Below are 23,537 nucleotides of genomic sequence, written 5' to 3'. Positions count from 1 at the left end.
TGCGGTCGTGCATTATCCTGCTGAAATGTGGGGTTTCGCAGGGATCGAATGAAGGGTAGAGCCACGGGTCGTAACATATCTGAAATGTAACGTCTACTGTTCAAAGTGCTGTCAATGCGAACAAGAGGTGACCGAGACGTGTAACCAATGGCACCCCATACCATCACGCCGGGTGATACGCCAGTATGGCGATGATGAATACACGCTTCCAATGTGCGTTCACCGCGATGTCGCCAAACACGGATGCGACCATCGCGATGATGTAAACAGAATCTGGATTCATCCGAAAAAATGACGTTTTGCCATTCGTGCATCCAGGTTCGTCGTTGAGTACGCTATCGCAGGCGTTCCTGTCTGTGATGCAGCATCAAGGGTAACCGCAGCCGTGGTCTCCGAGCTGATAGTCCATGCTGCTGCAAACGTCGTCGAACTGTTCGTGAAGATGGTTGTTGTCTTGCAAACGTCCCCATCTGTTGACTCATGGATCGAGATGTGCCTGCACGATCCGTTACAGCCAGGCGGATAAGATGCCTGTCATCTCGACTGCTAGTGATACGAGGCTGTTGGGATCCAGCACGGCGTTCCGTATTACACTCCTGAACCCACCGATTCCATATTCTGCTAAATCTCGACCAACGCGAGCAGCAGTGTCGCGATACGATAAATCGCAATGGCGATAGGCTACAATCCGACCTTTATCAAAGTCGGAAACGTGATGGTACGCATTTCTCCTCCTTACACGAGGCATCACAACAACGTTTCACCATTCAATGCCGGTAAACTGCTGTTTGTGTATGAGAAATCGGTTGGACACTTTCCTCATGTGAGCATGTTGTAGGTGTCGCCAACGGCGCCAACCTTGTATGAATGGACGGAAAACACAAACACTTTGTCTGAAACTGAGATCTGAGTAAGCAACCTGATCTTCAAGCAACACCACCATAGACTGACAGCACTTAAAATAGCACCAAAACATTCAGTAGAATATTGTCCTGAAACCTAATGGCATTCAGTAAACAAACGCGCATAATGGTCCAAAAACTGGCCTTGAGAGATGGTACTTAACTTTTTCCCACGTGCGCAGATAGTAATGAAAAGTACTTTATATTAGTAGACAGAGTTGCCGCCCCCCTCTTAACTGCAGTGACACCTACTTAAGCTGCTGCACTCACCTATCAAATTCACTGAATTTAATGTCACTTAAAACTGTGCCAGTTGGCACTGTAAGTAGTCTGTTTAGGTTTTTATGTTGGTAACGCCATGTAGCGCTCTATATGAAAATCACTGACTGTGCTGTGTGCAGTCGGTGGCTGGTTTGCATTGTTGGAATTTGCCATTGCAGTGTTGGGCAGTTGGCTGTTAACAGCACGTAGCATTGTGCAGTTGGAGGTGAGCCGCCAGCGGTGGTGGATGTGGGGAGAGAGATGGCGGAGTTTTGAGAGCGGATGATCTGGACGTGTGTCCATCAGAGAGAGTAAATTTGTAAGACCAGATGTCATGAACTGATATATATATATATATATATATATATGACTTTTGAACGCTATTAAGGTAAATACATTGTTTGTTCTTTATCAAAATCTTTCATTTGCTAACTATGCCTATCAGTAGTTAGTGACTTCAGTCGTTAGAATCTTTTATTTAGCTGGCAGTATTGGCGCTCGCTGTGTTGCAGTAGTTCGAGTAATGAAGATTTTTGTGAGGTAAGTGATTCATGAAAGGTATAGGTTATTGTTAGTCAGGGTCATTCTTTTGTAGGGATTATTAAAAGTCAGATTGCGTTGCGCTAAAAATATTGTGTGTCAGTTTAGATGATCAGAATAAGTAAAGAGAGAAATGTCTGAGTACGTTCAGTTTTGCTCAGCTGTTTGAAAATCAAATAACGTAAGGGGTTAACCAGCACAGTCGTTCATAAATTTTTCTAAGGGGGCGTTACATAAGTCGACCCTTAGCCGAGGATACCTCACTGGAATTTTCTGATTTTGTTCTCGTAGATTGTGTATTTAGTGTAGCTATTGTTTATTGCTAGCGCGTAATTATAGAGAGAATTTCTGTTGTAGTTGTAGTTTTTCATTGTTGTACAGTAAAACAGTTGTGGTATGCATATAGAGGGCTGCAAATAATGGTGTAGACAGTGAAACAATTAGTGAACACGGAAGCATTATCGATCGACCGGTCGGCAACAGCTCGCCTCAGGAATCCGAAATATCAGGACACAATCTTGCAAATACTGTAGATTCAGGTTTTTCGTCCTCACCGTTTTCTCAAATAAATCAAGAAACATTTTCTGATTTTCAAAACGCGAATATTGCCGGTTCAAATGCACTGCGAAATAGCACTGAGGAACGTGTTTCAGACATCAGTGCATTGCTATTACAGTTAATGCAACAAATGGGACAAAGACTACAAAAGTTGGACACAACGCTTGAACAAAATCAGAAACAAATGGGACAAAATCTTCAAAAGTTAGACACAATGGAACAACACCAGAAACAAACACAGCAACAGTTAGACGCAATGGAACAAAATCAAAAACAGTCACAGCAACAGCTTCAAAAGTTAGACACCACGCTTGAACAAACACGTGAAGGTTTAACTGCTGAGTTATTTAAAATAGAATCGAAATGTCAAAAAGTCTGTAATGACGTAAAAACACAAATTCGTGAGCATTTCCAACCTATTTTTTCGCGTCATGAAAATGCATTACAGAATCACGAAGCAGCCGTAAAAGAACCGCATACTATTGTTCATGAAAATCACGACACCTTGCAAGCTAAAATTGACTCAGTTGCATCTACCGATTCAGTTACGCAACTTGCAAAAACTCAGGAAAACTTAAAGGACACAGTAGATACGATTTCAACACAAATGTACACTCTGAAACTTGGTTCAGAAAAACACACTGAGGAAATAAGTTCACTATCGGAGAAAGTAGCCGAACTTTCGGATCAGTTCACTAACTTATCTACAGAGGTAGATGATGATCTGAATGACACAAGACCTGTAGCCTTCACTGACACAGAAGAGCATGAACAAATTAACCCTAGGACTCACTCTGCTAAAATTTCCCTAGTACTCCATCTGGGGTCATACATGACCCCAATCAATATATAATTGACTGTGTGTACTAATCATTCAGAGAACAACGGTCTGTCGTTTAATACTGTTTGTTTACATTTTATTTATTATTTAGACACATTTCACAGCTTTTGTAACAGGTATGTACATAGTAGAATTAAATTACATATGACAGAGTAATTACATATCAGAAGTTACAATATTACTCTAAATCATAATTTGTTTCACTCATAAATATTTCACAATGGCTTCAAATTTACAGAAAATGTGATGAACAACTCAACAGGAAACATAATTCTAACCGGAATCCGTACCATAGTCATCTGCACATATTCTGCAAGTAGTAACTATTTCAGAATGTTCCTTGCAAACAAATTTGTTACCCTTTTTGCATGTTGAACTGTATTTTGTGTCCTTTGATCGGGGGCAAATGGAGCATCTGCCTCGCTTTCTCTTCTGATTGTCGGGTATTACGTCTGGATGTCCATTGTCTAACAGATCATCAAATCCACACCGTTTGATACTGCTAATAATATCCTTGTTCCTTGCTTGTGGTAAACTCAAACGACGTTCCACTTGGGGCTTTGCCATTTCTTTGGCCAACTTCATTAGAAAAAGACGTCTCTCTGTTTTTTCAACAGCAACACAGAAGAGTCTGTAGGCATTGAGTGCAGCTAGATCGACAAGATGTTAATGGCCAATGTTTTGTACCCTTTTTCACAGAATAGTAAGAGCTCATTTGATCTAGCGTATCAACACCTGATTTTGTTGAGTTGTAACACAACACTACTTCTGGTTTTCGTTTCAAGTTGTTTTCTTTGGGCACTTCAAATGATTGATGTTGTGTTGACAGGAGTAGCACAGCCTTATTTGTTTTTGGAACATACGAAACTAATAGGATTTTACCACTGTATGCAAATCTGGTAGTGCATTCTTCCCTAGTTTTCGAAGACAAAAACTCTTTTGGGACTTCTTTTCTTGTAGAACGTAGAGTACTTACAAGTGTCAACTTCATTTTCAACAATACTTGGCCAAGGTCATAGCTCGTGAAAAATTTGTCAGTGGTAATATTCTTACCACTGCCAGCCAGATGATGCACTAAATCTAAGACCACTCTCTTGCCTTGATTCACTTCTCTCATTCTGGAAACATCCCTCAGGCTGTGGCTAAGCCATGTTTCGTATCCTTTCTTCCAGGAGTGCTAGTTCTGCAAGGTTCGCAGGAGAACTTCTGTAAAGTTTGGAAGGTAGGAGACGAGATACTGGCAGAAGTAAAGCTGTGACTACCGGGCGTGAGTCGTGCTTCGGTAGCTCAGTTGGTAGAGCACTTGCCCGCGAAAGGCAAAGGTCCCGAGTTCGAGTCTCGGTCGGGCACACAGTTTTAATCTGCCAGGAAGTTTCATATCAGCGCACACTTCGCTGCAGAGTGAAAATCTCCTTCTAGAACCACATCTAAACACACGCCTACATACCTGAGCCATACGACGACGAAAGTCTATCACCACAATCGCTACAGGCGGCCCATACTCCCAGCTATTGTTCATGTGATGTAAGAAGACGGCCCAATTTTCAGCCGTTCTGCGCATCCCCCTCCACTAGCCACTGGCGGCCAGTAATATTCATTCTCTTTCCGAGCAGCTAGTAGTGAGTTACAGCTAGAGAGCGATAATCACGCTCCTACATGCTGCACTGTTGCCGCGCTTTGTGACAATCGATTTATTCATTCAACTATCAATTTTTTTATTTCGTTTTCATTTTCTTGTTGCGGTATAGCTGTGAATGTGTATCTTGTAAATGTTTCAGTGCGATTAAAACGAAGATTCAGGTGACGGCAATAAATGTGAAGTGCTTCACAAGCACTTCGAAGTCGGTCATTGCCAGTTATAATTCAACCGTTATAGAGAAAACATAATGCACAAACACCAGAAAAGAGGATATTTTTCCCCAGCTTAAAAATAAAAATATGAAGCACCGTGTAAACCAGATTCGTGCCAGTCTCCTGCAGCTCGTTAATTTATACTGTACAAGTCACGTGACAGAGCGTACAAACTTGACTTCCTTGCACGTGAATGGGATCACACAGCTTTGCATTTACCCACGTGTCACTGTCAATGTATCTCCATGGAATTAATTTCGGCAAAGGGTTTTAAGGCTATGTGGGTGAAAAAAAATCAAAACATTCAAGATAACATACAGTGAATCACTTGTGCATGAGGTTAATAGACAATGAGGCAACAGACAACATCCCACCTGCAGTGTGGGCACAAAGAATTTGACAGGGAAGTAATGATGGATATAAGCCTTGAACGTATCATAATAAATTTAAAATCAGATTGTTTGGAAACAAAATCAAATTGAAGTAACGATAGTATTACAATGTAGAAGTAATAATATTTCTTAGTTTTAAAGACTCTTGGTTTAAAAAATGTGTTTGTCAACATATACGTTGCATACATAGTAATTATAACTTCCTAGCCTTTTTGATTAGGACTCTGTATCCTTTTAATTATGCAGACTATAATGTTCAACATATTGCACAAGGAGAAGTTAAGCTTCTCCCACCATGTTGTAAATCTCTGTCATTTTCAAGGCACTAACTGGTAAGGCCCTAAAATCACAGTGACTGTTACTTGTCGAGATATCGGTGGTTTTCGATGTTACCGGTCAGATCCCATGGAGTTATTCGCAGATGATGGTTAATTGTTTGCTTGTTCAATGGATTATAAATGCGGTCTGTCACTGTAATATCGAATGTGTTAGTTTACGTTCATAATGCCCATCAACAGCGAAAAATATGACAACTTACTGACCGTTTTAGTCTTTTAAATTAGTCGTTCCTACCACTAATTCTTTTTTTTTATACGCAGTGATTACACGTAACTCGTCAAACACACACGCACACACACACACACACACACACACACACACACACACACACACACACCGCCCCTACTTTTCAGTCTGTACGCCGCCGAAGAAGCAATTATGGAAATAAAAGAAAGGTTCAGGACTGGAATTAAAATTCACTATGAAAGGATACCAATGACGCAATTGGCTGATGACATTGCTACCCTGAGTGAAAGTGAATTAGAATTACGTGACCTGCTGGATGGAATGAACAGTCTAGTGAGTACAGAATATGGTCTGAGAGTAAATCGAAGGAAGACGAAAGTAATGAGAAGTAGCGGAAATGAGAATGGCGAGAAACTTAACATTAGTATTGATGGTCACGAAGTAGATGAAATTAAGGAATTCTGCTACCTAGGCAGCATAACAACCAATGATGGACGGAGCAAGGAGGATATCAAAAGCAGGCTAGCACTGGCATAAAGGGCAATCCTGGCCAAGAGAAGTCTGCTAGCATCAGTTTTTTTTTTTTTTTTTTTTAAATTCGTAAGTTCCTATGGGACCAAACCTGAGGTCATCAGTTTCTAGTCTTACAAGCTACTTAATCTAGCTTAAACTAACTTACGCTAAGGACAACACACACACTCATGTCCGAGGGAGGACTCTAACCTCCGTCCGGAGGAGTCGCGCGAACCCTGGCAAGGCGCCTCAGATCTTGTGTATCAAACATAGGCCTTAATTTGGAGAAGAAACTTCTGAGAATGTGCGTTTGGAGCAGAGCATTGTATGGTAGTGAAATACGGACTGTGGGAAAACCGAAACAGAAGAGAATCGAAGCATTTGAGATGTAGTGCTACAGACGAATGTTGAAACTTAGGAGGACTGATAGGGTAAGGAATGAGGAGGTTCTGCGCAGAATCGGAGAGGAAAGAAATATGTGGAAAACACTGACAAGGAGAAGGGACAGGATGACAGGACATCTGTTAAGATATGAGGGAATGATTTTCATGGTACTAAATGGAGCTGTAGAAGGCAAAAACTGTGGAGGAAGACAGAGATTGGAATACATTCAGCAAATAGTTGAGGACGTAGGTTGCAAGTGACACTCTGAGATGAAGAGGTTGGCACAGGAGAGGAATTTGTGGCGGGCCCATCAAACCAGCCAGAACATTGATGACTCAAAAAGAAATGCGTGTTAGTGGTCGCAGAATTGCAGCTCGTTGTATGCAAAAGTTTTTTTCATATTTTTAACGGATTCTGAGACCAGCAATATTTGTATTGTTACTTGTCACAAATATCTGACGGTCTTTTTCGACTATATCGCGATTTTCATTGTTGTGGCTAGACAGGAACCTAAGGCTACAGCTTAAATTGTTGTGAGTGAATGAGCATAAATGACTTTTAGTGTGGAAAGTGCCTAAAAGCTGTCCCCCATTTCGTTCTTATTTAACGAATAAAAAAGAGTAAAAAATTATGTTTTAAATGCATGTAATATTTATAATCTTATGCAACATTTGCATTTTAGTAACAGGAAGTAAACGAAAAGTTATTATGAAATTTTTTAAAAACTTTACACTTAGTTAGTTCCATAAATAGATGGCAAAGTCGAATCCCATGAACAAATATTCAAAGTAGCACTAAACAAAATTAGAAGACGGCATTAAATCGGAGAAAACAATCTACTTGCATAGGAGGAAAGATGTAGAATTTCTATTTGTTTTCTTTGCCGAACCAAAGATCTCTGCTGTAGCATATCCCTGTAGGAATTAGCCGGCCGGAGTGGCCGAGCGGTTAAAGGCGCTACAGTCTGGAACCGCACGACCGCTACGGTCGCAGGTTCGAATCCTGCCTCGGGCATGGATGTGTGTGATGTCCTTAGGTTAGTTAGGTTTAAGTAGTTCTAAGTTCTAGGGGACTTATGACCACAGCAGTTGAGTCCCATAGTGCTCAGAGCCATTTGAACCATTTTGTAGGAATTATTTCTGACAGTCGTTTAAGAACTACCCCCCTTTCTCGAGCAATTTCGTCTTTGAGAGTTTGTTCAATGTTATTTCTCTCTGCCAGTTGTATAGCCTTCTTCACAAGTCATTGCAAGTAAGCAAGAAGAAAGAAGTTTCCGTGGCAAGACAGTACTAAACCAGCACTTCTTCAAGATGTTTACCCAAAAGTGTAGGTCTGGCTGTTACTGTTTTTGCTGCTTCCTGAAGTGTACTGTACTTCTTGTTGGACGCCCTCATAAGAGTTGTTTTTAGAACATGAAACTCCTCAGTGACCTTCTTCCAATTCACCTGTTTTTGAACGACATCAATAGCTCTAGTCATTTTAGACAAACCACTTTCTTTGATCAACCCTCCCTATTACCCACTTGCAATGAGCAAGAGAATAAGAACGCGTACTGCCACAGAAAAACTTTAAATGTAAAAAAGGAAGGTGATCAGTTTAAGCAACTTTAGGAGGTCCAGTTTCCGTGATTAAAGCCTGCATTTGGTAACAGAATAGCGTGTGAATACTGCATCGAACATTACGACGAAAAATACTGCTTTTCCGTATAGTGCTCTGTGTAAAATAACTGCACGTCATATAATTTATTTGGCGCCCATTTGATAGCATTCACGTTATAGGGCTTGCTTTTACTACTGCACTGTAAAATACACCAAACATGTCTTACAGAAACTATTCTAGTGTTCTAGAAGCTTTTGATTGCACTTCAAACACGCTTAGGTTACCTGAGTTCAAATAAATATAATTTTCAGAGGAAAAATTTTTCACACATAGGTAGACAAATTTTCAAAGAAGCAGCAGTGCTTTAGATGGTCAACAAAAGTCACATACTTCCAATCTGGAAATTAGCTCAGTTTGCATGCACGCTGGTGAAAATTAGCGCTTTCCCATTGGCTCTCCCATTCTGATTTTTCATTGGTCGCCTGGTGAGAGCTTGGACGACATGGTTGGGATAGTGCAAAACGTTATGTCGTTTCCGTTCTCGCCGCGAAAACGTCCAGTAGAGAGCGTCACTTTGACAGCAGCACCATACACGGCAGGTGGCGGTATTTCAGAAACCCCGGAGGGTAGGACCACACGGCACAGTTACGAGGATTTATTTCAATGATTATAGAATCAAGCTAAATGGACAAAGAAACTGAGAATGCGAGTGCGCTGCTTGTCCCTTATCAGCTGGATGCTTCACCCCTTTGAACAGCATTGCATGCCCTGAATCGGATGGAAAGAGTGTCGTAGTTCTCTTGAGGGACATAGGCCCACAATTTTTGTCAGAGGTCCTTAATAACCTGGATTTTTTTACTTCGGATGGAGTTGTCTGGGCCTGTTACATCAGTTGTACATCGTGGGATCTTGCTGCTCACGGTGTAACGTCCTTCCTCTCTTTCACACATATTAATTAAGTCTTGCTGCGCAATGTCAAAGCCGTTTCCATACATTAACAAATGACACACAGTTTGACCTTATGGATTGTCTTAGTTTATTATGGAATTGTCCGTGAGTGTGTCATCTAAAATACTGAACAAGGCTGGGTTACTGCTGTCACAGAGCTCAAGGATCGAGAGACATGAATTTAAGTGAGATATGTTGTACAACTTGTGAAGACAACGCTAATTCCCAGTGGTATTTTTTTCTCTTCTTTTCTCTTTTTATGTCGCTGCAATATGGAAACATTTGAAACGTCCCCTTAGAAAAAATTTATGAATAACTGCGCTGGTAAACATCTTACGTTATTCGATTTTCAAACAGCTGAGCAGAACTGAACTGATCAACACTAAACAGACACACAATATGTTTAGCGTAACGCAATCTGACTTTCAATAATCCCTACAAAAGAATGGCCCTGACTAACAATAACCTATACCTTTCATGAATCACTTAACTCACAAAAATCTTCGTTACTCGAACTACTGCAATACAGCGAGTGCCAATACTGCCAGCTAAGTAAAAGATTCTAACTACTGAAGGCACTAACTACTGATAGGCATAGCAAATGAAAGATTTTGATAGAGAACAAACAATGTATTTACCTTATATATATCGGTTCATGACATCCAGTCTTACAAATTTCGTTTTTCTGACGGACACACGTCCAGATCGTCCGCTCTCAAAACTCTGCCATCTCTCTTCCAACATCCACCACTGCTGGCGGCTCACCTCCAACTGCGCAACGCTACGCGCTGTTCACATCCAACTGCCCAACTCTACAATAGCGAATATTCCAACAATGCCAACCAGCCACAGACTGCATACAGCACAGCCAGTGATTTTCATACAGAGCGCTACGTGACGTCACCAACATAAAAACCTGAACAGCCTACTTACACATTATTTATATCTTTGTTGGTTCACGTGTTTTGGTTGTTTGTTGTTGTTGTGGTCTTCAGTCCTGAGACTTGTTTGATGCAGCTCTCCATGCTACCCTATCCTGTGCAAGCTTCTTCATCTCCCAGTACTTACTGCAACCTACATCCGTCTGAATCTGCTTAGTGTATTCATCTCTTGGTCTCCCTCTACGATTTTACCCTCCATGCTGACCTCCAATGCTAAATTTGTGATCCCTTGATGCCTCAGAATGTCCTACCGACTGATCCCTTCTTCTAGTCAAGTTGTGCCACAAACGTCTCTTCTCCCCAATTCTATTCAATACCTCCTCATTAGTTATGTGATCTACCCATCTAATCTTCAGCATTCTTCTGTAGCATCACATTTTGAACGCTTCTGTCCAAACTATTTATTGTCCACGTTTCACTTCCATACATGGCTACACTCCACACAAATACTTTCATAAACGACTTCCTGACACTTCAATCTATACTCGATGTTAACAAATTTCTCTTCTTCAGAAACGCTTTTCTTGCCATTGCCAGTCTACATTTTATATCTTCTCTACTTCGACCATCATCAGTTATTTTACTCCCCAATAGCAAAACTCCTTTACTACTTTAAGTGTCTCATTTCCTAATCTAATTCCCTCAGCATCACCCGACTTAATTAGACTACATTCCATTATCCTCGTTTTGCTTTTGTTGATGTTCATCTTATATCCTCGTTTCAAGACACTGTCCATTCCATTCAACTGCTCTTCCAAGTCCTTCGCTGTCTCTGACAGAATTACAATGTCATCGACGAACCTCAAAGTTTTCATCTCTTCTCCGTGGATTTTAATACCTACTCCGAATTTTTCTTTTGTTTCCTTTACTGCTTGCTCAATATAGAGATTGAATAACATTGGGGAGAGGCTACAAACCTGTCTCCCTCCCTTCCCAACCATTGCTTCCTCTTCATGCCCCTTGACTCTTGTAACTGCCATCTGGTTTCTGTACAAATTTTAAATAGCCTTTCGCTCCCTGTATTTTACTCCTGCCACCTTTAGAATCTGAAAGAGAGTATTCCAGTCAACATGGTCAAAAGCTTTCTCTAAGTCTACAAATGCTAGAAACATATGTTTGCCTTTCCTTAATCTTTCTTCTAAGATAAGTCGTAAGGTCAGTATTGCCTCACGTGCTCCAGTATTTCTACGGAATCCAAACTGATCTTCCCCGATGTCGGCTTCTACCAGTTTTTCGATTCGTCTGTAAAGCATTCGTGTTAGTATTTTGCAGCTGTGACTTATTAAACTGTTAGTTCGGTAATTTTCACATCCGTCAACACCTGCTTTCTTTGGGATTGGAATTATTATGGGTCTGAGCACTATGGGACTTAAGTGCTGAGGTCATCAGTCCCCTAGAACTTAGAACTACTTAAACCTAACCAACCTAATGACATCACACACATCGATGCCTGAGGCAGGATTTGAACCTGCGACCGTAGCAGTCGCGCAGTTCCAGACTGTAGCGCCTAGAACCGCTCGGCCACTTCGGCCGGCTGGAATTATTATATTCTTCTTGAAGTGTTAGGGTACATGTGCGTTTTATTTGTATTGTATTATGCTATCTAGTTATTATTAACGTGTTTCTTTTTGGGCGTGCAATATTTCAGTTTCAAGTAAATTTTTGTAATAAATATTCGTATACTAAAGGGGAACTGCAATACGAGTGGGAAAGACCGAGTGCTAAATCGATGGGCCGAGAGTTGACAAGAGTGAGCGTGCGTGTGAGAGTTCGTGTGAACGCAGATATAGCAGCAGGTCTGTTTCGTGTCAGAATAAAAAGCATTCCACGCACAACTGAACATTTAAATTTCGAATAATTTATGGACTTCATCTCAAACATTGTGTGAAGGGAGATAGATTTAAGTAGTTTGAGCCTCATGATACGCTACAGGCTATCTTGTCAATGTATAAGCGGGTAAACTGATTGTTGCTTGGATGGACGGATATAATGTGACGTGAGTGGCGGAAAACTGACGCGTTTTATATTTTCTTTTGCAAACTAATGTGGCTTCACGCGCGTTCAGGTACTAAAATTAGTGATGCAAACAGCTTAAACAGTTTTATATATCGGTGTCGCAGGAGAAATGATCAATATTGGGTGATACGACACGAACAATCATTCAAAGCAAGAAAATCCCAGTAAACATGGGCTCCAAAGCGGATACCTTAAGAGCTGTGAGCACTTCTTCATCTTCGATATTGTGAAACCCATTTCTTCTGCTTAACAAGTGCTCATAGCCGTTACGGTATACATTTTAAAGTCCATGTTTAATAAACCTTTTCGCTTCGAATTATCGTACCTGTCATACCCCCGAATATTAACCATTCCTCCTGGGAAAACCCGTAAATGTGAATGTTACTGGCCAGATAATGATCTCGTGGGTGTAAAACGCGTTACAAAAACAGACGTACTGCACTTTCATATTCCATGAATTGGGGTGATTCTGGACAGTTTAAAAACTGCGAACCTAACAGTAATTGTTGTAACATGTGGGAGCAGTGGCGGGTACAGAAAACCATCCAGGAGGGGACGCCAAAGATATTTTAAGCTACCTTTACTATTACCGTAACAAAAAATAATCAAGCCACATGCGAAGTTCTGGTGTTGGACAGTTTTACTGACTTCATGCTCTGTGGCTGGAAGTAATATTGTAATCAGTGCATGGTTATTTACAGGCATTATATTTGTTTTTGGGAGTTTTTCTTGTAATGTCTCTGAGGCACTTGAAAAATGTTCTTTCACATAATTTTCTAGATGATGAGGATTGTTTGTTACTTCATCCCCACCATTATCAGTGTGTTATTATGCCTTTGTTTGTCTCTTCCTGTTTTCTTTTTAATACCACCCTAGACTGTTTTTCTTTTATTCTCTGCATTGTATATTATTTTGTCATTAAATGACTTCTTTACAGCAATTAGCACCTTCCTATACATCTTTTTATACCTGTGATAGTAATTTCAGAACACCAGCACATTACCGTTCTCTTTCTTGGAAACGAAGCAGTTAAGGGTTTGAGAGGGCTTCCTAATAACTGTTATCACTTTACATTTCTGTGAAATTAATACTGTTGTGGGTGCCTTGAAGTTTTCTTTTTCAAAGTTCAGTTTAAATAATGTTGAGAAAGTATAGAATTTCGCATTTACATTCGTTTCTCTCTATGCTTCATCCCACATTTGGTTTGCTAGTCCTCTTCAAAAATCTTGTTTTTTGATTTATGATTTATAGGTGTCTTTGGAGGCTAACAGTTTACAGATTTTTCCGTACTCAATTTTACTTTATTATTCTGCAGAAACGGTCTGACAATGAGAGCCTGAGATCTTTTACAGCTACATAACACTCTTCCTTGCCTCTACTCGTGGCCACATGATCGGTTATTGATGCAGTCACTGTAATACCTCTTGCTACACTATTCGCCAAGAGGGGCACCATAAAACTTCAAGGCATGTTAATGAGGGTGCTATTAGTTGCATTTGTGATGATTGTGTTTATGTTTACATCCCCACACAAAATTATGTTGACTTTTGCACTTGAGATTTTATCTAGAACTTCTGTCAATTTACTGATCAGCACTGGGTGATTGATACACGCACAGAATGATTAATTTCACAGTGACGTTAACCACTATTAATTCAAAGCTGATATTTAAAAGATTTTATCTTCATTTACATTAATAAGGTCATGTCTTGATTTCAACTGCTTTTCCCTGATATAAAGGCATGATGCACCTTCCACCTTCTGATGTAGAAGTAGTTAGAGTCTGCAATAATACTAATTGTGATGCAGTTCGAATATTGGGACACGGTTTCAAATCTCTATATTTTATTTTTTATTTATCGCAAGTTTTGGCGAAGAATTATTTTCTGTGAAATGTCTTGTGTTCATTTATCAAATGCTTTCCTTTTCTTTTACTTGTGTATGTCTGCGTTTTGGTTTGCTAGAATCTACCTTGTTAGTGATTACTGCAGAATGTTTTAAAACTAGTGGAAATACTCTTTGGATAGGTGTACTTGTTTTATGGATCTACACTAAAAAATACCTACTTCTCCTATCCAAACAAGAGGTATTTGACGATGCCTGGTCCAAGATCCATCCCTGTACTTTCATGAATCAGCTATGCCAATCTTTACTTTCCAGTGCAGTTTAGGTGTAGGCAATTCCTAGTGAAATCCCATTTATTTATAGACCTGACTAGTATCAGAGCAAAGTCGGCAACCATCTCTAACCCCACATTAATCCGCCTCATGACTCCATCAAGGTGCAGCTAACCATGTCCCAGGACAGCTTGACAAAGTCTACTTCGTACCATGAGTCTGGAGAGATATCTTGTCCAAGTCACCACTTATGTCGTATGCCCCACCCCTATCCGAACTGTTTCCCATCCATCCACTGTCACTACATGGCCCTCATTTGAAAAATCCTCACACACGGACCCTAATTTCTCTATCATTTTGCCCTGCATTTAGTCTGAAAATGCTGGTGGCCCAATACAGTTTCCCCCATCCCCCAACACAAGTACATAGAACAAAAAAGAAATTTAGGAAGTGCAGGCACTTGCCTGCATGGGAACAGCTACCATTAGAAATTAAAATTGTAGACCAACCACAAGTCACATGAACTTTTTCTTTATTTTTACATGTTTCGCTCGACCAACGCTGGCATCTTCGGAATTACGTTCCTGAAGGCTTCATGTTGCAAATGTCGGGCTTTGTATAGCGCTGCCATCATACATGTCATTTATGAATGATGGTGACACAATGCACAGCCAAATGTTTGTGATGTGTACCCCACAGCTACTTAATTTCTGAAGATTCTCACATTGGTCGAATGAAACATGTAAAAATAAAGAGAAAGCTATATGCGACTTGTGGCTGGTGTACAATTGTAAATTTTTAAATAAATTTAAATTAAACACCACTTACTCTTAAATAACTTATTTTTCTGGACTAAATAGACCTACGTATCACACCGAGCAGCCATCTTGGAACATGGCTTGTGCAGTGATCATTGTTTTCTTTTTAAGTAGCTTTATTAGGTCGCTTTCTTGTCTGCCTGTTCAGTGCAAGTTTTGTAACTGATTTTAACCTATGTTCCCAATGGCGTAGAGACTTGATATTTTAAACGTAGCTCAGAACTGTCTGTCTGCTCCATCTGGATTTCATAGGGGGGGGGGGGGGGGAGGGGATGGTTGGTAATGCCTTACATCTCCACTTCCCTGCAGGACTATTGTGCTGTGAGGGTTGAATCGTAATTCATTCCAGTCAGTATGCATGGCACCACAGGGCCACAGCCACCTTGCTGGCAAAATATTACTTGCTGCTGCACAAAGCTAGCCACATGATGGCTTTGCCTTCAGTTGTGTATTTACTATGCTATGGTATCATTCTCATTATACGCCATTGATTTGGTCTCAGAGTGCTTTACCTTTAGGTTTTCACTCTTGCGTTACTCATCAGAACTTCCTCATCCCGCAGTGCCATCTCCGTTGTCTGATTTTCTCTCGTTGTTGTACTCCTGCTGACTCTTAGCTAACCATTGCTGATGAATCCTTGCCAGTCGCCTAGCCTCTGCTGCTTTTTTGCTCATTGCTGATCCTTGTCAGGCCCTCATTGCAATAATTTGCAACAATAAAAAACTAAAATACGAATCTTGCAAAAGATCATAGAAAATTAATTTTGCTTGTGTCTTTATTTTTATTGTGGCCAGAATCTGACAAACCGGGAATGGCGTGAGAACCTGCAAAATGGGCAAATGCCATCAACAGTGAGACGTCAGGAGGAAACAGGACAACAACAATAGGAATACAGGCAACAGAGGTGGCACAGAAGAATAACAAATCCAACGAGTAATCTAAATAAAAAATCTTAGGCATAGCGAAATCTGTAACCAAGTCAACAATCCTTAGTGCCAACAATACAAGACCACAGTGGAATCACGACTGAAGACTGAGCCGCTGTGGTGGTAGCTTTACAGGGTGGCCGTGAGTACTGATAGGCCGCCAAGGTGGAGGTCGGCCTGCAGCTGCAGCCAGTGCAAGGGGGAACGTGGAATAATTCCTAAAATAACCTGCCGTTTCTGTAAGTTTTGGGGGGCGGGTTAGAGAGTCAACAGCAGTGATGTTGCAGTCAGTGGGCTGGATACATTCTTTGTTGAGCAAGTATCCAAGGTATTCCACATGCTCCTGAAAAAATGTGATATTTCAGTAAGCAGTACTTGAGCCCTTATCACGCAACCTAGTAAAGAGGCAGCAAAGGTTGTGCAAGGTATCTTGATGGAAAGTGTCCATGACAATGAAGTCACTGAGATAGCTAGTACAAGCTAGGATGGACCTTGTATCAGAATGACCCGAACCTTGTCACTAATGGCGAATCTAAGCCGTGAGAAGGTATCCAGACCAAAAATGTTGCCATTTGACTGTCTGCTGACAACAAATAGTGTTATCAGCTATGTGGCCTTTTTGCAGGCAGCTGTAATTGTGAACTGACCTCAGAAGGGAACTGAACTGTCACCATACGTGACGAAGGTGTGGGAGAATGGTGCCTGTGTTGGGGAACCCACATGAACATAATTTTGGAGGATTACCAAGGAAACGGTAGATCCCGCGTCCACCTGGAAATGGATATCCTGATCCACAGTTGTAAGAATGATGAACAACTTGGTAGAGTTAGGATCGCCCTGGGGAACAACCACTTGAAGTTCATGCCCCATCCCTTGATACATATGGATGACAGGGATCTGACTGTCCTGAAGCTCTTAGCTTGGAGATGCCCATCTGTCCCACTATGGGCCAATGTGCGAATCAATATGGGAGTTCACATGTGGGTGTGCCACGAAGGAGTCTAGACAAAATAGAAGACACCGTCACCCATACCAATAGGGTGTGGCCGGCTTTTCAGAGGTCATCGACACACCAGATATTGACGAAACGTGGTGTCGTCATTGGGAAAGCGTGTTGCGAGAATGCCGCAAATCCCTCCCCCCCCCTCCCCCACACCCATCCCTCCTAGGAGGTGATGTGGCGTCTGAATCAACTGCTACTAGTTGCCGAATCATGAGGCGCTCATATGCTGCCCACGCTATTTCGAAAGAGTGCACGATTTTCAAAATATCGTCCACCTTGAGAACGACAGTGTCTACTTCTTGTTCTGTCTTGCCCACTCGTCTAATATAGGGTGCCTAGGAAACCTGCTTTCTTGGATCGCTAGACAGCAATTCAAGCAAATCGTATTAATGAATTTTTATCTTAGTACGATAAATGACAATACTTTGGTAATTTACAATCGTGTCGCAAGCAATTGGCGACAGTCAAATTAAGAAGTGTCCTCAGTGTATACAATTCCTTATACAAGTGAAACAATACAGTTCGTAAGTCACTGCTGCTGAGCTCGTAGGTCGGTTAGACTTCCACCGGGCTGCGGTCAGGTGGCGCGGCGCTTACGTCCTCTTCGTGTAGATGGTGCCACTGTCTCGTCGTCGTCCTAGAGAGGGGTCGGTCAGCGAACTGTTGGCTGACGGTGTCCCACAGCCCTCTCTGCTCTAACGTTCTTGACCGACTTGCCGCCACTTGACGTTACGCCGGAACATTCCTCCCCACAAAGTGACGGACCGTCGTCGTATAGAGAGTTCGACAACGGCGGAGGAGGCAGGAGTGTGAATGTTACTTCGGATCAGAAGCTGTGGTTACAGGGGACGTCAGGTTCTGGACCTACCCCGCTATCCGGCCTTCATTCTGGCGGAAACGTCCCCCGGAAACGACCAGAAGGGTACGTGTCTGAGTCCCATTGCAAAGTGACGAAGGCGGTGGCTGCTGCAACCTGGGCGGGTCCAGCTCCATCGGTAGGGCGAAAGGAGACGGAGGTGGCGAAGGCTCCATGGGGTCGTCCTGCGGTGTCGTGATGACACCTCCTGGCGGTTGCTGTGGCCGCGGTATTCTCGGGATCCGTGGATCTGATGTGAACGGTAGGAGGCGAGAAACAATGGCGATACTTGATCCCTGGTGTCTGTGGTGCGACGTTTGACTATCTGCTGCTTGAATATTCTGACAAAACGTTCCGCTTCGCCTTTTGACTGTGGATGGAACGATGCACTTGGTAGATGCTGCATGCTATTGCGTTCACAAAATGTTTCAAATTCGTGTGAAGTGAACTGAGGGCAGTTGTCCGACACTATGACTTCAGGCAAACCTTCGAGGCAAAAAAACAGAGGAGAGCGCCTGAACTGTGCTACGCAACGCTGTCGAGTTCATTGGCACAGAAAAAGGAAACTTGCTGTATGAGTCTGCCACAATCAACAAGTGTTCCGAAAAGGTCCCGCATAGTCTATGTGCACACCTTGCCATTGTGATTGCGACTTAGGCCAAGCAGAGAATTTTTGTGGCGGAGCGGACTGATTTTCCGCACATGAGTGACACTGTGACGTCATCTGTACTACTTGGGTGTCCGTACCCTGCCAGGTACAGTGTCGACGCGCTGTTTCGTACGAACAATCGTCAAGTGTCCTTGGTGAAGTAACAGCAACACTTCGTTTTACAAAGCTTTAGGGATCAACACTGTCCACTGCCATTTTGAACAAGAATCACACCTTTCTGTATAGCGAGGCTATGCCGACGTGCAAAGTATCGGTGCACTACAGAGTTCTACATGCTATGCAGAGAGCGAGGCCAAGATATGCGAATGTATTGTAGCAAAATGTTCAAATCTGAATCATCTTCCGTGGTCTGTGTGTGGGGCGGCGGTTAAGTTGTAAAAATAAATTGCTGTATAAATGCTTGCATGTTGAATCAGTTTCAGGCTTTTAGAATGTTGTTAATGCTGTCTTTCGCCGTTCTCAACACTGGCTCTCTATTTACTTTTTAGCACCCAGAAAGTGATTTAACAAAACGTGAAGTCTGTAATTAGAGTTCCTAGTGCCCACTTCATCTCAGAATACCATTATAGCTGCAGCTTATAGCTCTGAGGAATTAGGAGATTGTCCGGGATTTCTAATCAAAAACGATTTTCCAAAATAGTTGAGTATATTCTGAAGTTCACTGATAAAAAACACAAGTATCCTTTCAACCTAACTAACAGAGCAGTTCAGAGTCTAATGCGCTGATGCAACTATAAATGTCCGAATTAAATATTGAAATGAATGCTCGCCATAATTTGATGAGAGTATTTCATCAAACGCCACGCTAAATAATTGGTAGAATGTCTGTCCCGCGACGGCACGTGAAAATACGACAATACGCAAACTGAAGCTAGATAATGAAAATCATCCCAGAATTAACCCTTCACTTGAAATGATTTCATGGTTCCGCGTATCTCTAGTAACTTAATACGGCACCCGAGGCTGTTTGTAGCAGTGATACCGATGCGACGCGACTCCCGACACAGATGGCGTGTTATTCAGCTTCTGGAGAGAACTGGGGCCTTCCTTCCTCGCGCAGCGTTCTTATATATATAGCCGCGGTGCGGACGGCTAAGGGAACGCCTGATCAAATCGGCTCTCCCGACTAGCCGCTGGGCTAGTAACGCACCACTTCAAGTTACATAATAATTTATAGCTTCTTTTGCTGATGGCCGATGAAGCTCTTAATTTAAACGTGCATTCAGCACGCAGGTAAGTATTGATAATAAAATTTTGACGTGGCTAAGTTAAATATTTTGGGCGAGAGAATTAATTTAATTACACTGCACGCAGTAGATGAGCTCTGAACTGGCCCTTTTGAGATCCGCTATCGCTGTAATTTTATAGGTATTCAAAAGAAACTTTTCACATCTTCATAGTCATAGCGGACCTCCAATCTATTTAAATCTAAACATCCTAGCCTTATTTATTAGCCTACTTAATCTATCTTGCTTCCTTCAGTTTTGAGACGAAAACCAGAAAATCATGAATTTCCACTAAAGTCTTAATTTGTGAAATCCAAAGTACTGTTTTTATTAAATCATTATGAGAGATGAATCTAAATATAAATTTTGAAGTCTCTAGCTCTTTTCTGTTGCGCCAATGATTTTTTTAGAAAAACGTCCAAATTTCGAAAATGGCTGAAGTTATCGAACTGATATTTAACACACATTAATTTAGTATTATTCCTGACATGCTAGAAAAGTTTTAGGTCATTTTCTTGATTTTTAAGGTATTGCGCAACATTTATGACGTCAGAGCTAGTTACAGCAGACTGGCTGGCACACAATGGAAACTGATGTGAATTTACTACAGTGTGAGTAGGCTGCTTCCCTACATGTGCAATTTTCCCATAGTTCAGAGTAAAGATTTAAGTGATAAGAATCGTCAGCATCGATATGACAACAAGATGCAGCAGAAGCGTCAAATTCTGTGTGAGGAAGACGTGAAAGTGCATCCGCATGACCATGTTTAGCTGTCGGACGATACACAATCTCGTACTGGTATTGAAACAACGACAAAGCCCATCCTTGAATTTTTGGGCAATTCGTACAGGAACCGGTTTCGTCGCATGATACAAGGATTGCAATGGCTTGTGATCCGTTACTAAGTAGAATTTTCTGCCATGCGAGTAGTGGTGGAATTTCTCTATTTGTGAATAGTTACGTTGAGCTTTGGACAACACTTTTGATGCGAAAGCAATAGGGCTGTCTTTGTCACCAATTCTGCGCGAAAGCATTGCACCAATTCCATAAGAGGAAGCGTCAATTTGCAACACAACTGGTTTGTTAGGATCAAAAATGGTTCAAATGGCTCTGAGCGCTATGGGACTTAACATCTGAGGTCATCAGTCCCCTAGAACTTACAACTACGTAAACCTAACTAACCTAAGGACGTCACATACATCCATGCCCGAGGCAGGATAACAATCTGCGACGTAGCGGTCGCGCGGTTCCAAGCTTCTTGACACTCAGCTGCCCAAACAAAGAGGACATTCTTGCAACGCAAGCGATGCAATAGAGCTGCGATTTGTGCAGCAATCGGTACGAAGCGGATATAATAGTTCATTTTCTGTAACACTGACTGAAATTCTGTGACATTGCGGGGAACTGGTAGGTCTCGTCTGGCTAACAAATGTGACTGAAGAGGATGCACACCTTGACTGCTTATAAGATGACCAAGGTACTGTAGTTCAAGCTTAAAAAAAATCACACTTTTCCAGTCTACACTTTAGTTCTGCATCAGATAACACACGAAATAAAGCACGCAAATTTGCAATGTGTTCTTCAGATGTACGACCTGATACGACAATATCGTCCAAATAGTTTGAACAATTTGGTACTTGGGCAGTCAGTTGTTCCAAAAACCGTTGGAAAATGGCGGGTGCGGAAGCACTGCCAAAACGCAAACGCGGATACTGAAACAAGCCGTAATGAGTGTTCACAACACACACTTTTTGAGATTCTTCATCTAGTGGTATTTGAAGATATGCGTCACGCAAATGAATTTTACAAAAGTAACGACCAGCACCTAATCTGTCCATGAGATCCTTTGGGCGTGGCAATGGGTTAGTATCAATCACAGTTTGTGGGTTGACTGAAGATTTAAAGTCAACACAGAGGCGAATGCGACCAGAAGGTTTGGGGAGCAAAACCAGTGGACTAGCCCATTGACTACCTTGTACGGGCGCAATATCTCCGTTATCTTGCAATTCTTTAAGTTCGGCAGCGACTTTGTCCCGTAATGCAATGCGAACAGTTCTGGCCCGGCAAAATTTCGGCTGAGCATTGCCTCTCATGGTAATACGTGCAACAAAATTGTTAGCCTTGCCTGCATTTGTTTCTTCCAACATGCCCGTCCGACGTATTCCATCCTCGTCGTCTCCAATGTCATGTCCTGTCCACTCGTCTAATATAGGATGCCTAGGAAACCTTCTTTCTCGGATCGGTGACATCATTTCAAGCAAATCGTGTTAATAAATTTTTATTACAGGTAAGTGACTATACTTAACTTTGGGAATTTACAATGTATGTAGCAAGCAATTGGCGACAGTCAAATAAGAAGTCTCTTCAGTGTATACAACTCGTAATACAAGCGAAACAATACAGTTCATAAGCCACTGCTGTAGAGCTCGTAGGTCGGTTAGACTTCCACTGGGCTGCGGCCAGGCTCCGCGGCGCTCCTGTCCTCTTCATGTAGATGGCGCTACTGTCTCGTCGTCCTAGAGAAGGGGTCGGTCAGCGTACTATTGTCTGACGTCTCACAGTCCTCTTTGCTCTAATATTCTTGACCGATGTACCGCCGCTTGACGTTACGCCGGAACAATTCTGGATCCGTAGCCAACTATAACACTACATCTCGAATCCAGGAGCTGCATAAGAGGTTTTGCAAGCTGGGTTCGCACAAGCGACACTGCAATTACGACTCAAACTTACAAACAAGAGCGTGAGAGATTGCTTATGCTAGTAGTCACAATACGATCACATGGAACTGTTGCCAATAATACACTACTGGCCATTAAAATTGCTACACCACGAAGGTGACGTGCTACAGACGTGAAACTTAAGGAGAAGATGCTATGATATGCAAATGATTAGCTTTTCAGAGCATTCACACAAGGTTGGCGCCGGTGGCGACACCTACAATGTGCTGACATGAGGGAAGTACCCAACCCATTTCTCATACACAAACAGCAGTTGACCGGCGTTGCCTGGTGAAACGTTGTTATGATGCCTCGTGTAAGGAGAAGAAATGCGTACCATCACGTTTACGACTTTGATAAAGGTCGGATTGTAGCCTATCGCGATTGCGGTTTATCGTATTGCGACATTGCTGCTCGCGTTGGTCGAGATCCAATGACTGTTAGCAGAATATGGAATCTGTGGGTTCAGGAGGGTAATACGGAACGCCGTGCTGGATCCCAACGGCCTCGTATCACTAGCGGTCGAGATGACACGGATCTTATCCGCATGGCTGTAACGGATCGTGCAGCCACGTCTCTATCCCTGAGTAAACAGATGGGGACGTTTGCAAGACAACAACCATCTGCACGAACAGTTCGACGACGTTTGCATCAGCAAGGACCCTTGACGCTGCATCTTAGACAGGAGCGCCTGCGATGGTATACTCAACGACGAACCTGGGTGCACGAATGCCAAAACCTCATTTTTCGGATGAATCCAAGTTCTTTTTACAGCATCATGATGGTCGCATCCGTGTTTGGCGACACTGCGGTGGACGCACATTGGAAGCGTGTATTCGTCATCGCCCATACTGGCGTATAACCGGGCGTGATGGTATGGGGTGCAATAGGTTACACGTCTCGGTCTCCTCTTGTTCGCATTGACGGCACTTT

General features: G+C 42.2%; 1 protein-coding gene across 1 annotated transcript in view; it reads left to right on the top strand.

Annotated features, from left to right (window-relative positions):
- Positions 1-23,537, top strand: part of LOC124777529 (lactosylceramide 4-alpha-galactosyltransferase-like) — a 455,476-nt gene that overhangs the window by 220,392 nt on the left and 211,547 nt on the right. The gene's annotated exons all lie outside the window — the stretch shown is intronic.

This window comes from Schistocerca piceifrons, chromosome 2 (genome assembly GCF_021461385.2).
Source record: "Schistocerca piceifrons isolate TAMUIC-IGC-003096 chromosome 2, iqSchPice1.1, whole genome shotgun sequence".
NCBI lineage: Eukaryota > Metazoa > Arthropoda > Insecta > Orthoptera > Acrididae > Schistocerca > Schistocerca piceifrons.
Note: the sequence above shows the minus strand (reverse complement) of the source record. Positions and strands in the feature narration are given on the sequence as shown.